The 7,500-nt window shown below is 41.1% G+C and overlaps 1 long non-coding RNA gene across 1 annotated transcript in view; it reads right to left on the bottom strand.

The window, feature by feature from the left end:
* Positions 1-4,633: 4,633 nt before the first annotated feature.
* The window catches only part of LOC135105428 (uncharacterized), a 30,781-nt gene continuing 27,914 nt past the window's right edge, over positions 4,634-7,500 (bottom strand). The window contains exon 3 of the long non-coding RNA XR_010270833.1: positions 4,634-5,086. This is a non-coding gene — a long non-coding RNA (uncharacterized LOC135105428). The remainder of the gene's footprint in view (positions 5,087-7,500) is intronic.

Consider the following 7,500-nt stretch of genomic DNA (forward strand, 5'->3'; position numbering starts at 1 on the left):
TCTCCTCCTCGCCCGCCAAGTGAAATAGTAACCAAGTCCACGCCCTTCCCTTTATCTCTCTCTCTCTCTCTCTCTCTCTCTCTCTCTCTCTCTCTCTCTCTCTCTCTCTCTCTCTCTCTCTTGTGAGGACATGTGTGTGTCCTCTTCCTTCCCTAATTCCTCTCCTCCCTTCCTCCTGTCAGCCTTTACCTCTCTTCCTACTCTCCCTCTCCCTCTCTCTCACCCTCTCCCTCTCACTCTCCCTGCCAGGTCTCTTAAGGGCAGAGTTACCAAGTTATGCTCCCTTTTTCCTTCCCGCCACCAGCTCCTCTACCTCCCTTCTTGAAGTTTGTATGGGGGTTAAAGGGAGTTTTGTAGATGTAACCCCCTCCTAGCTCACTTGTTTTCTCGTTTCCTTGCTCTCTCTCTCTCTCTCTCTCTCTCTCTCTCTCTCTCTCTCTCTCTCTCTCTCTCTCTCTCTCTCTCTCTCTCTCTCTCTCTCTCTCGAATCTTTTTTTTAGCGTAAAAGAAATTATTAACCTCCTACACACACTCTCTCTCTCTCTCTCTCTCTCTCTCTCTCTCTCTCTCTCTCTCTCTCTCTCTCTCTCTCTCTCTCTCTCTCTCTGTATGTTTATCTATCTATCTATTTATCTATGCGTGTGTTCTGGCCATGTAAACAAATATTACAGTGCCCTGAATGTTTGAGAGAGAGAGAGAGAGAGAGAGAGAGAGAGAGAGAGAGAGAGAGAGAGAGAGAGAGAGAGAGAGAGAGAGAGAGAGAGAGAGAGAGAGAGAGAGAGAATGTAAAACTGTATATTAACTCCTGTATCTCTTCACTTCCACTTATATTAACCAAACACGTACATTCCGTCCTTCATTCCTTCCTTCATTCATTCATTCATTCCTTCATTCATTTTTTCATTACATTCATTCATTCGTTCATTCTTCATTCCCCTAAGTTAAAAGAAAAAATTAATTCCACGCCAGATCACATTCCTGGAGATAAAACCTTGTGATATCCTCTCTCTCTCTCTCTCTCTCTCTCTCTCTCTCTCTCTCTCTCTCTCTCTCTCTCTCTGCCTTTTCATTTCCGCCTAATCAGTCTGGCAAAGATACGTATAGTCTTATAACATGAAAATTCTTGTTCTGAAATAATACCAGAGATTAATTTTTTTTCCCCTTTTTTTCTCTCTTCTCTTTCCCTTAACTTTTACATACATACATTTAATACAAGCAGCGGCGGCGGTAGTGGTAGTGGTGGTGGTGGTGGTGGTGGTATAGTGGTACAGGAGACAACAGGACTTACTACCTCAAGTGTACATTCATAATTAACTTGTCTCTCTTCGCACGGCTCTTTTTTGCGCCCACAATCCTCCAGGTAGTGTGGAAGGGGCGTGGTACAGGTGTACGAGGTTAGGTCTATTTCGTAATTCTCTCTCCACGCTGCAGAATGGGATCAATATTTTTTCAGCCAGCCATTCCTTTTTGAAGCAGACACACTTTCTCATGGTGCGTCTCTCTCTCTCTCTCTCTCTCTCTCTCTCTCTCTCTCTCTCTCTCTCTCTCTCTCTCTCTCTCTCTCTAGCTCGCTCGCTCACGATTTCTTTTTCTTTTTCCATTCGCAAAATATTCTTGCACTCTATTCCAGTTTGTGCAGACTCAACTCTCTCTCTCTCTCTCTCTCTCTCTCTCTCTCTCTCTCTCTCTCTCTCTCTCTCTCTCTCTCTCTCTCTCTCCTATACATACTTTCTCACCTGCACACATTTTTTAATCCAAACAGAAATCTCAAAATAAAAAAGAACGATGAAAATAAAAATATAACTATAAAGTTGTCCAGAGAGAGAGAGAGAGAGAGAGAGAGAGAGAGAGAGAGAGAGAGAGAGAGAGAGAGAGAGAGAGAGAGAGAGAGAGAGAGAGAGAGAGAGAAACCAATTTTTTATATTCTGTATTTCAAAAGATGTTAGAATGATGTATGTTACGCTAGTTAAGTTAGGTAAGTTTGTCAGGTTAGGTTAGGTTAGACTAGGTAAGTTAGGTTAGGTTAGGTTAGGTTAGGTCACGTTAGGTTAGGTTAGGTAAGGTTAGGTTAGGTTAGGTTAGGTCACGTTAGGTTAGGTCAGGTCAGGTAAGGTTAGGTAAGGTTAGGTTAGGTCAGGTAAGGTTAGGTAAGGTTAGGTTAGGTTAGGTCAGGTAAGGTTAGGTTAGGTTAGGTAAGGTTAGGTTAGGTTAGGTCAGGTCAGGTCAGGTCAGGTCAGGTAAGGTCAGGTAAGGTTAGGTAAGGTTAGGTAAGATTAGGACAGGTAAGGTTAGGTAAGGTTAGGTTAGGTTAGGTTAGGTTAGGTTAGGTCAGGTCAGGTCAGGTCAGGTAAGGTTAGGTAAGGTTAGGTTAGGTAAGATTAGGACAGGTAAGGTTAGGTTAGGTTAGGTAAGGTTATGTTAGGTTAGGTAAGATAAGGTTAGGTAAGGTAAGATAAAGTGAGGTTATGTAAGGTTAGGTCAAGTTAGGTTAGGTTAGGTAAGGTAAGGTAAGGTTAGGTAAGGTTAGGACAGGTAAGGTTAGGTCAGGTCAGGTCAGGTCAGGTCAGGTCAAGTTAGGTAAGGTAAGGTAAGGTCAGGTCAAGTAAGGTAAGGTAAGGCTAGGTAAGGTTAGGTAAGGTTAGGTTAAGTTAGGTAAGGTAAATTCAAGGTAAGATCCTCTCTCCCCTCTCTGCAGTGACATCCCTTCTCTATTCCTCATTTCCCCATTTCTCTCCCCTCTCCTACTGTTATTCTTGTTCCTCTTTCTTTCCCTTCCATTGCTCCCTCTCTTTCCCTGCCCATTCATGTCTTTTTTTAGTCTGATCTCTCATCACTCCATTCATACTCATTCCAGTCACTATTCCCCTTCTCTTCCCTCTTTATCCCCGTTCTTCCATTTCTCATTTATTCCTGGTCCCCTTTCCTTCATTCAATATTCCCTGCATATTTCCCATTTCTCCCATCATACTCTCTTCACAGTTCTTATTTCCTCTCCCCATACTTCTCTCTCTCTCTCTCTCTCTCTCTCTCTCTCTCTCTCTCTCTCTCTCTCTCTCTCTCTCTCTCTCTCTCTCTCTCTCTCTGTAACACAATTTCTTTTTTTTCATTCGTAAATATTCCTTCCACTCTATTCCAATTTGAGCAGACTCAACTCCCCCCCCCTCTCTCTCTCTCTCTCTCTCTCTCTCTCTCTCTCTCTCTCTCTCTCTCTCTCTCTCTCTCTCTCATCTTCCTCGCGACGCTACTAAAGGAAATTACGTGTAAACTCGTCTGAATTTTACGCCTGCACACACACACACACACACACACACACACACACACACACACACACACACACACACACACACACACACACACACGCGAGCATTTGCAACATTCATTTATTTATCTTTAGCAAGCGGAAATATCATTACATTAGATTACGCAATATTTTCCTCTCTCTCTCTCTCTCTCTCTCTCTCTCTCTCTCTCTCTCTCTCTCTCTCTCTCTCTCTCTCTCTCTCTCTCTCTCTCTCTCTCTCTCTCTCTCGTTTCACTGAACTAACCTTTAAGGCCTAAAAGTTTTCTTCCTTTTCATTTTTTTCCACTTATTTATTTTTTCGCTATAAAAGTCTGGCTAATTTTCCCTCCCCTTTCTTCCTTTCCTTCCTCCCTTCCTTCAACCTCTTATTCCTCCATCCCTCTTATCTTTTACTTCCTCTCTCCATTTATTCCTCCGTCCTTTCCATTCCTCTCTCCTTCCTCCCCATTCCCTACATTTCTTTCCCCATCCCTCCATTCATTTCTCTCTATCTCTCCCAGTCACTATTCCCCTTCCCTTCCCTCTTTATTCCCATCTTTCATTTCCCATTTATTCCTGGTCCTCTCTGATCTTCCGCTTCCTTCCTCCAACCCTCTCTCTCTCTCTCTCTCTCTCTCTCTCTCTCTCTCTCTCTCTCTCTCTCTCTCTCTCTCTCTCTCTCTCTCTCTCTCTGGTCACCGTTTTCTACTGTCCCTCCTTCCCTCTCTTCTAAACAGGAGGCAAAATGCAGTTATCAGGTACAATACAGAATACAGTACTTATATACAATTTTTCTTCCGTCCATGTGTTATGTATGGGAGGGAATGAATATTTCTCATCCTAATGGTCCCCTTGAGGTAACAGTACATGTATATTGTGATCTGTGAGGCCTCGTTGTATATTTTGTATGGAGATGTGAGGTGTTCATCATATATTTAAAGGCAGAAAGGTTTGGGCACTCAGGGGGTTAAAGAAAGGGAAGGTTTTCAGAGATGAATAAATATGATTCAGGTTTCTATTAGTTATTTAAAGGTAGGAATGTTACGAGAGGAGGATTAAAAAGTGTATATATATATGTATGTGTTAAAGAAGGATTTAACGTTTTCAGAGGAGATAAAATGTAATTAATAAAAGTCATTGTTAGTTATTTAAATATAGGAATGTTTAGAGAAGATGAATGTATGTGTTTTATTTCTACCAGATATCTAGAGGTGGGGAGGTGAAAATCTGTATACGTATCTTATACAAGGACACGTTTTCACTTGCAGATGTAGAAATGAAAAGCAACATCTCTATTAAATATTTACTGCTGGGACTGTTCATCGATTAAAAGAAAAAAAGAAAAAAAGACAATGACAGTGCCTACGTTTTATCTATTTTAAGTCGTACATACATTTCATTTTAGGTTTCCACGCTGAGAAAAAAATATAAGCCATGTCTCTATTACATATTTATTGATGGTACTGTGTTCAAAGGTAGGGTAAAAAAAAAGAAAAGAAAAAGAAAAAGAAAGAAAGAAAAGTAAAAAAATATAGCAATGGCAGTGTCTATCTTGCACCTATATTTAGTAGCGCGTTTCGAGTGACTGCTGGGGAATCAGTAATGAGTAAATTAAAGAGACAACGAGCCTTCCTCCATCTGGGAACACGTGGAGGCGCCCCTGACATTATATTTGGGTCTGTATTCATGAGACGCTTTGCTCCCTCACCACCACTATCTTCCAAGGCCCCAGGGATGAGTAGCAGGATTGCCTAGAGTGTTTCTTCTGTTCAAAATGTAGAAATCTTGTTGGTCTGTCACTGGAATCTTAAAAAAAAAAAAAAAAACACCCTTAAAAACCCATGCCGCTTCAACTAGAGTCTTTTGAAAGTGACAAGGTGCGTCTCAAAATTAAATACAATACGATTTATTTATTTTTCATTTCTTTCTTTATTTATTTATTTTCATTTTATTTATTTATTTTTTTGTGTGTGTGTTGATGACAAGAGAAATGCATTGGTGGATTTATTTATTGTTTTCTATTGTATTATTTTGTGAAGGGTGAGGTGGTGATGGTGATGGTAGCTGAAGAACAGTGACTGAAGGTGATGTTGAGTTTTTCACTTGACAAGGATGGGAGAAAATGAGAAAATTAGTATATTAGAAGGAATACGCTGGCCGGCTGAGAAACGAGACGGAGGTGGTTTGGCCAAATAGTGTTTTTCGTTTTTTTTTTTTTTTTCGTTTTAAGAGAGAGAAGAAAAGTTGGGTGAAGAATGTGGAAGTGCAGAGAGTGGGGAAGTAAAGTAATGAAATACGAAACAGGTTAAGAGTGATTGATGACTGGAGCAAACTCATTACTCTGATTGCAAGTCCGGAGTCAACACAGAACTTTAAAAGATTATATACAGTTATGGACACGGATATGGATTGTGTGCATTTTATATAGGGACTGTCACGTGTAGGCTTGGTGGCTTCTTGTACTAGCTTATCCCATGTTCTTGTGTTCTGATTTGCAAAAGCGAGAGGAGTACACGGAAACGATATACGAAATAAACGAGACATACGAGGAAAAAAAAGACAATAAACCGTGGGAAAAGGATATACAGAAAAGACAAACAAACTAGACATACAAAACGAACTGGAGAAAGGAGAACCACTGACACTGAGCGAAAAAAAACAGAAATTTAAGAGTCACAGAAACAAAAAATTTACTGCACACTCACACACATTCTCTCTCTCTCTCTCTCTCTCTCTCTCTCTCTCTCTCTCTCTCTCTCTCTCTCTCTCTCTCTCTCTCTCTCTCTCTCTCTTTTCCATTCCTCGCTTCACCGCCAAGATGCTCAAGACGTAAAGCCTTTACAAGTTGCTTCTGAACAGCGGTAAATGCACCACCAGGCAGGAGAAAGAGAGGAAGACCAAGGAGATGCATGGAAGGGCAGGAGGAAAACATGCGGGTGATGGGGGTGACAGAAGATGCAGTGGCCAGAAGGCAGGGGCGTGAATCCATAGTGGCAATCCCTGTTCCCTGTTTTCTTTTTCATGCTCTCTTCACCACGTGCAACTCAGGACCATATTTTGAAATGCACCTAAAAAAATAAATAAATAGCCAGTACCTGTAAGCCCACGACAACTTTACGATGAAATGATGATAAATTTAACTGATCCGAGACGACATTTCTTGAGTAGTCACCATCTAAAGCAGTGTTTGTTGAAGTTACACGGGTTTTTTTAAATAGAATGTGGGTGTTTTAAAGGAAAAAAAATAAGTACAAGAGATGGATGTGTCTATCTATATGTATATTGAATCAAACGAATTAATGGATTTCAAATGTACGAGTGAAAAAAGAAAGGATGTTTATGTTACAGCTGCATGTTGACGTATATATTTCTAAAAACTTATATTGAACTAGGATTCTACCCCTCCTCCTCTCTCCCCCCTCTCTCCCTCTCCCTCTCCTCCTCCCTATAACCATCGCCCACATCACACTCATCACAATCACTTCCCTCACTTCCAAACCAATACACAAACCCCGTCAACGAGGATAATGAAAGGGAATAAAATGAACACCAAACCGAACCGCATCGTGACTGCAACCTTGCTCTGTATTTTTTTTTATTTTTATTTTTTTCTAATATACAAATCCTACTTATCTATGCCTTTCCTGTTTCAACACACCATTAATAGCAATGACTTATCTACCCACCACCACCACCACCACCACCACCACCACCACCACCACTAATACGAATACTTCCAGCAATTTACCATCACAACCAGTCCTGTTTTTCCTCTTCCATCTCTAATGATGTTTAACTACCACCACCATCACCACAAACACCACCACCACCACCACCACCACCACCACCACTACTACTACTACCACTACCACAACCACTCCTGCTTCTCATCTACCATTTCTAATGCTACATAACCACCACCACAATCACCACCAGTACCACCATCATGCAAGCAGTCTGGTTTACTAATAATCTTTTTCTATCCCCTCACATTTCCTCATTAAGTTGATAAACTGAACACAATGACACACAGACAAGCACGTCACCAAGGGCACGGCAGCAATGCACGCCCTTTAATCACTCCATTACCACACGTGCGTTACGGTGCAGTCACTCACGTCACGCACGCAGATACAAATGTACTGTGCTTGAATACATATATATAATGTGATTTTTTTTTCTATATTTTTGTTTTAATTGGATGGGAAATAGAATATGAA

This window comes from Scylla paramamosain, chromosome 12 (assembly GCF_035594125.1).
Source record: "Scylla paramamosain isolate STU-SP2022 chromosome 12, ASM3559412v1, whole genome shotgun sequence".
Lineage (NCBI taxonomy): Eukaryota > Metazoa > Arthropoda > Malacostraca > Decapoda > Portunidae > Scylla > Scylla paramamosain.